Source organism: Hemicordylus capensis, chromosome 15 (assembly GCF_027244095.1).
Source record: "Hemicordylus capensis ecotype Gifberg chromosome 15, rHemCap1.1.pri, whole genome shotgun sequence".
NCBI lineage: Eukaryota > Metazoa > Chordata > Lepidosauria > Squamata > Cordylidae > Hemicordylus > Hemicordylus capensis.
Genome location: NC_069671.1, coordinates 15,468,870 through 15,476,147, shown reverse-complemented (window position 1 = coordinate 15,476,147; position 7,278 = coordinate 15,468,870). Strand labels below are relative to the sequence as shown.

Genomic DNA, 7,278 nt, shown 5'->3' with positions numbered 1-7,278 from the left:
CCACAAGCAACTTGCACTTGAGCCGAGATGGATGCCAGTGGGGCCCAAGGGGGCGAGGGACCGAGGCATCAGGCCCAGCTGCTGCACAAGGGCACAGCCAGGGCCCTGGAAGCCAAGTTGCTTTGCAGGTGTTCAAGCGGCAGCGGTCGGAAGAAGCCAACGTCAGGAAGGTGAGTGCTCTTTTGTACCGGCTGGAGGAAACCCAGCTCAGAGTTATGACCCAAGCGGGAGAGATCCACCCAGCTGACTTTCCAGAATCTGGAAGGGAAAGGGAAATGACAGAGCCCCGCCGGCCGCCGGCTCAAAGAAAGAACCTCAGCCGTCGGGACAGTTTTGAGAGGGAGGCTACAGGAGGGAGCACAAAGATGACCAACACGTTTCAGGGGCTGCTGTGTAGACAGATCAGGCGGTCTGATTCCGAAAGCAGTGTCGAGGCCCGGCAAGTGCGCAGGCTGACGGCGAACTCCCCTGGCGAGGAGGAGAGCGAGGCCGGCATCTTGAGTGGCTTGGATTCTGAAGAGCCACCAAATGGGGACATGGAGACTCCTCCTTGGCTGCACAGCGATGGAGAAAGGGAAAGACAACCGACGACACCCCCGGGCAATCAAAGAGGGGACGTCAGGCCTCTTGCAGAGTGGGCCTTTTGGCCTGAAAGGGCTCCAGACGGTGGCCACGTCGTTCTGGCTGGCGCAGAGGAGACGGCCAAAGAAGCGGCTGTGAGTGATAAGGTGGCAAGGGGCCTTGAGATCCATGTGTCCACTGCTCTGAGCCTTACTTTGGTTTCTGGAGAGGATGGACAGCCATCCGGGGAGCGTGCCAGCCCGTCCTCCGGGAGTGGGGAAGACCTTGGGGTCGGGGATGAAGTGGGATTGGAGTTGACCAGCCGGGCCGGTTGTTGGCGTACCCCCGAAGAAGAGGCACAGGCAGCAGAGGGGACCCAGTCAGTTACGGCCATGATGGTGACCCCGCGGAGCATCCCTGGTGATGCTCACAAGGCATGCGAGCCTTGTGAAGAGGGTGGCCTAGGCCAAGCCACTGGAAGGGAGTCTCCCGGAGGGGATACAGACCATTTGCTGCTGCGGGCGCAAAGGAAGAAAAAGCAAGAGGACGAGAAAGCCCTGAAAGTGGCCGACGTGAAGAAAACGTTTGAGAAAGCCAAGCAGAAGCCTGCCACCGAGAAGACGGCGCCACCATCTAGAAAAGGTGAGACGGAAATGCTGTGATGAGTTCAGGGGTCCCTAAGGGTTGTGGGTTACTGAGAAGCTTTGATTACGGGCTTAGCAGCTGGCTTTACTCCCTAAGAGCATGAGAACAATGGGGAGGGGAGGGGAGGCAATTGCTTGTATTTAGGGCAGCTCGTGTTCAAAACGCTGGATGCCAGCTTTTGGACTGCACAGAACTCTATCTCAGGCTGGGATGTTACAAGTTTACATTAAACCGGGCCTTGGTTATTTGAGGGTTACTGAGAAGGTTTGATTACAGGCTTAGCAGCTGTCTTTACTCCCAAGGAGCACAAGAACAACGAGAAGGCAATCGCTTGTATTTAGCTTAGCTCGTGTTCAAAACACTGGGTGCCAACTTTTGGGTTACACAGAACTCTATCTCAGGCTGGGATGCTACAATTTTTTTAAGTTAAAACAGACCTTGTTTATTCTTGTGAAGAGGTCCTCTTATTCCAAGAAGGGTACAGAATTATATTGCATCCAAGAAACCCTGCCGGTTTCATGGGTAATAATATAGCATAGCACACAGTGATGCCAAAAAGGTCTCAAACGTTATTGTTGTTGTTGTTGTTATTATTAATAATTATTATTATTCAAATTTTATATTTCTTTAATTAACAATGAAATTTGCTACCACATGATATGTTGTGTTGATGATGATGGTCACTTGTTGTAACTGACTTGGGTGGGGTGTGGGTGGGAGAACCCCAATGCATGCAGAAGGCTACAACCCATTATAGCTAAATGGAACCTCCATGTTCAGAGGCAGGGTACCGCAGAATACCAGGTGCTGGGAACAAACAGCAGGGGAGGGCAAATTCCCTTCATATCCCACTTGTGGCTTCCTGGACAGATAGATGCTGGGAGAAAGGGTCTGATCTGGCCGGACTGCTTCTGCTTCGCAGAGTAACTGGACTGACTAGCTGTATGCAGACCTCTAGTTACTGACCACCTCACTTACTTTGCCCATGTCTTAAATCCCTGATGAGTGAGCTTGACCTGTTGACCTCACGCCAAGCTTGACCTGTTGACCTTACACCAACTGTGTTCCCGTTATCAGCTGGTTCCCCAGTTTTAGTTGTCTTGTGAGTTTGTGTGCTACTGTGGGGAAGATAATCCATTGTGGATGAAACTGTGGCCGGTATGATGACTCTCTTGGGACAGGTGAGATAAACTGTGGAAGGGGAAGAAGAACAGGTACTATGGAGTAGATAATCAGTTAAGAAACAAGCAAACAGTAATCGGTTCTGATAATTATTTAGGTAAGGCGGTACACAAAACAAAGCAGGGTATGAACCTGATCCAAAAGGTAAACCACAGCCATACAAAAAGATCAGGAACAACTGCAATATGGTCCTAGGTTAATCATATACCACTACAAAAGATAAGAATATAAATGGGTATTTTAATAATAAAGGTTAATGATGCTGCATAAAATCGCATACAACCTAATAAGGATTTTGTAAAAAAAAAAAAAAAAAAGTAATACTTTAAAAGTCATCATTTATATGCTGGTTAGGTAATTAGTTCAAATATTATAAAAGTCCTCAGACATATGTGGACTAAATCATGTAATCTTGTGATTCCTAGTGATTTTGAGTCCTTATAGATCTTTATAAAGTCAGACACATTTCGACTCGTAATCTTCCTTAGTGACTCTCCGTGTGTCAAATGTATCACGAGGGCATAGTCCCTCTAGAGTAGACTCTATAAAACAGCCCAACTCTATAAAAATTACTTGCATCCCCTATTAAACAAATAAAGGCCCTAGCGCACCTCTCATTTTATTGGGCATCTTCTGCTAGCTGGGGAAATGGAACCACTTATCTGGGATTTCAGTTTGGAGGAATTCTCTCATTTAACAAAACAGAGTATCAGATCTGGATTTGTTGGCAGATGGCAAGAAATTGCAAAATGCATAGATTTCTGAATAATATGATCAAAGTAAGATATGCTGTAGAGATGTTACATTTAACAGTCAATGTTCAATATATCCATACCTCCAAACCCCACATTCATTGAATGATTTGTCACTGGAGAGAAATATTTGTACCAAGATATTTCGGTTGTGAATAGAAGATACCCATTTATAAAGATGACACACCTACCCTTCTCACTGCTTAGTTAATAATAATGTAAGATCAGATCACAAAGAAAGGCCCATTTGTTACTTACTTTTAGCTAATTGCTGCCTTTTTAAAAAAAGATGTTTGAATATTTTAAACCAGGACTTTGTCTTTTCTCATCGTTACACAACATAGCTATAGAATATGACAGAAAAACACTCACAAGGAAAATCTCTCTCTCTGTGATATAAATGGTCTGATATAAATCACATCTCTCTCTGATATAAATTGTCTCTTTGTAACACCACAATGTGACCAAGAGAACTGAGGGAGCGGCTATGCAGATCAGGTAGCTCCATTCTCATTGACTCTTTTGGCATTCTGTGGGTCAAAGGGAACAAGCATTGCTTTGGGGGAGACCGTATGGGTGTATATATGTGTGTGCAGGCCCCCTTTCTGCTCCCACTCACAAACAATAACAGGTATTTCACAAGTAGGTTATATAAATATTATGAGCAATAATCATAAATCAGTCACAAATGATTTTCTGACTCTTTCCTTTAAAACAAAGCCAACTAAATCCAGGCACTGGCATGCCTCCATTTTATAAATCTGTAGCTCCCCTTCCTGGTCAAGAGCTGAATACAACAGTAGGGTGAAATAGATACCGTTTCTCAAAAGCAGTATCTCCTGGGGACAGGGCCTTTTCTGGGGTGGCACCTTGACATGCTCATGACAAAAGTGTCTGCCTGGCACTTTAAATGATATCTTTTGGGTGAAAAATATTCACCAGAACCTTTGTGTGGAAAGGGCGTTCACAGTGGGATAGCTTTGGATTATTTGTTATAAGTTGCCACTGGTCTTCCTTAATTGTATTCTTTTTATGATTTGTTCATCCTTGTTTTTTTCTGATGATAGTAGTGGTATTATTAATTTTGAGGCAAGATACCTCAAGGCCACAAATAGACAGAAGGATGGGATGTAAATATTTTAAAATCAATAAACAAATGTAACAGTGCCTGTTTCGGAGTGATTTATCTTCTGGTTGGTTTGGAGGAGGTGGTTGTAAGTGATATGACGCTCTTCAAAACAAGTTTAATTAACAATATAATAATAATAATAATAATAGGCTCTTCTTTCTACTGAAAGTTGGGACATATATTTTTCAACATCAAAAAGTGGGTTTTTTGTGTTGTGTCCTGTGGAAAATCAAAGCAAATAAATATTTATTACAGACTTTGACCAGCATGAAGTAGGTTATATTAGATTACACTGGACTGCATATGTATTACATACATAAAAATGGCTAAAAATGGTGATCAGAATCTTAAAATCCCATAATCCTAAAATCTCAAGATCCTAAAATCTGTAATGCTGTAATCCTGCAAAAGTATAACACACTAATTATAAAACACTGTTGAAAATACTAAAGCAGGACTGTAAAACTTATGTTCGGAGGTATTTTTAAGAGTGGTGGTACTATTTTTATTATTGTTTCCAATGTAAGGTACTTCAGGTCAGTATCTCAGATAAGAAGGTGATATGCAGATATTTTTAAACCAACAAGCAAATGGAATACGAATACAGCAAGTATTTATACACTGCTTTTCAACAAAAGTTCCCAAAGCAGTTTACATGGATATAAATACATAAAAATGGCTCCCTGTCCCCAAAGGGCTCGCAATCTAAAAAAGAAACATAAGATAGACACCAGCAACAGCCGCTGTAGGGATGCTGTGCTGGGGATGGATAGGGCCAGTTGCTCTCCCCCTGCATTTATATCCTGTTCTGGTTATGTTTATCCTCACAACAACCCTGTGAGTTAGGTTAGGCCCAGAGATGCGTGACTGGCCCAGAATCACCCAGTGAGTTTCTTTGGCTGAGTGGGGATTCAGACTCAGGTCTCCCTGGCCCTAGTCCAACACTCTAACCACTACACCACGCTGGCTCCCTTTTAACAGACTAATATATTTTTACCGACTAATTTCACTAATTAGTCTCTGTAGACACATGTATTCTTCCAAGCTCAGTGGTAGAGCGCCTGCTTTTCATGCAGCAGGTTCCAGGTTCAATCCCTCGTTTGTCCCCCAGGTAGGGCTGAGAGAGACTCCTGCCTGCAACCTTGGAGAAGCCGCTGCCAGCCTGTGTAGACAATACTGAGCTAGCTGGACCAGAGGTCTGACTCGGTATATGGCAGCTCCCTATGTTAGAGAGGAGAGCTGGTCTTGCGGGAGCAAGCATGAATGCTCCCCTTTGCTAAGCAGAGTTTGCCCTGGTTTGCATTTGAAGGGGAGACCAGATGTGTGAGCACTGTTAAGATATCCCCCTTGGGGGACGGGGCTGCCCTGGGAAGAGCAGGTTCCCCTCTTCTTGGCATTTCCAAAATAGGGCTGGGAGAGACTCCTGCCTGCAACCTTGGAGAAGCCGCTGCCAGCCTGTGTAGACAGTACTGAGCTAGCTGGACCAGAGGTCTGACTCGGTATATAGCAGCTTCCTATGTTAGAGAGGAGAGCTGGTCTTGCGGGAGCAAGCATGAATGCTCCCCTTTGCTAAGCATAGTTTGCCCTGGTTTGCATTTGAAGGGGAGACCAGATGTGTGAGCACTGTTAAGATATCCCCCTTGGGGGACGGGGCTGCCCTGGGAAGAGCAGGTTCCCCTCTTCTTGGCATTTCCAAAATAGGGCTGGGAGAGACTCCTGCTGCTGCCTGCAACCTTGGAGAAGCCGCTGCCAGCCTGTGTAGACAGCCCAGAGCGAGAGGGAGCCAGGGTCTGACTCAGGCAGGCAGGCAATTTCCCATGTTCCTAAAGAGACTTGTGGTTTTCAATTGTTCCAAGGTTTTTAATTGGTTTTATGTTGCTGCAAACCTCCCAGAGAGACGGAAGTTTGGAGCGGTGTACAAATATAATAAATCATGAGATACACAAATAACTCTTTTTACAGACGCGAGAGTTGGAGGGGAAGGGAGGGAAAAAAGGGAGGGGGTCGGAGGGAGCAGGTGCCTCTCAAGGGCGTGCACGTGCGCGCGGCCGCGAAAACCGCTCCACCCCCCCCGCTTCTTCTCACGCGTGGGCTCCCACCACCACCCCGCCCAATCCCCTCCTTCAGGAGGGATGGAGGGGCGGGGCTTAGGTCTCTCCGGTCCCGCGCTGGGATACGATTGGCGGCTTCCTCCCGGCCCCCCCCATCCTGTCACTCTCTCTCTCTCTCTCTCTCTCTCTCTCTCGGGAGTTGGCGAGTGGGGTTGGATTAGGCAACCGCCCCGAGGCGATCGGGGCGGGGTCTGGAGGGAGAAGCGGCGGGCGGGGATTGGCTCGGCCCGGCCCCGCCCACTGCCCCTGGCGGCCGATCGCAGCGCGTGTCGGTCAGTCCGACTCGGGCGGCGGCGGCGGGAGGCGGCAGCAGCAGCGGCAGCGCGTCGGGTGAGGCAAGGTAACGCGATGGGGGAACGGGAGGGGAGAGAGGGTCATGTGGGGCTGGGGGCATGTGGGGCTGATCATGGGGGACCCGAGGCGGGGTGAGAGGGGGACGCGAGTGGCGGTGCAGGCTTGGGATCCTCATCCTCCGGGAGAGTCCCATTGGCGGTCTGGTTAGCACTGTGGCTCCTCCGCGTTGTGGGTTTTCGGAGGCTTCTGATGCGCTCGCCCATTCCGCTGATCGCTCCATCCCCCCCCTTTGTGACCCCCCCCCCAAAAAAACAGGCAAAAACACCGCACCCCCTTCCCCAGTAGCTTGCGGGGGAAGATCCTCAAGTGTGGTTCAGGAATACAATGCAGTGGGTGTGGAGATTGATGCAATTTTAGGGTGCGGACGGTCTATTTTGTTCTTGAATAAATGCACACGTGGGCATGCATTTATAGGTTTATAGACACCTGTGCTATTTCTAATGTATAACAGGAATATATATTTATAGGTATATATGTGCATTTGTGTGTATACACACATATGTATTTGTGTGTGTGTGTATTATTTATAATGTATAATATTAAT

General features: G+C 47.2%; 1 protein-coding gene across 3 annotated transcripts in view; it reads left to right on the top strand.

The window, feature by feature from the left end:
* The first annotated feature begins 1,181 nt into the window (after positions 1-1,181).
* Positions 1,182-7,278, top strand: part of CORO1C (coronin 1C) — a 62,653-nt gene continuing 56,556 nt past the window's right edge. Inside the window, exon 1 of one of the 3 annotated variants that reach the window (XM_053279906.1) lies at positions 1,182-1,203. The gene's annotated coding sequence lies outside the window, so the exon portion shown is untranslated. Of the gene's footprint in view, positions 1,204-6,561; positions 6,721-7,278 lie in introns of those variants that run through there. The other 2 variants (XM_053279909.1, XM_053279910.1) reach the window with 2 other exon arrangements.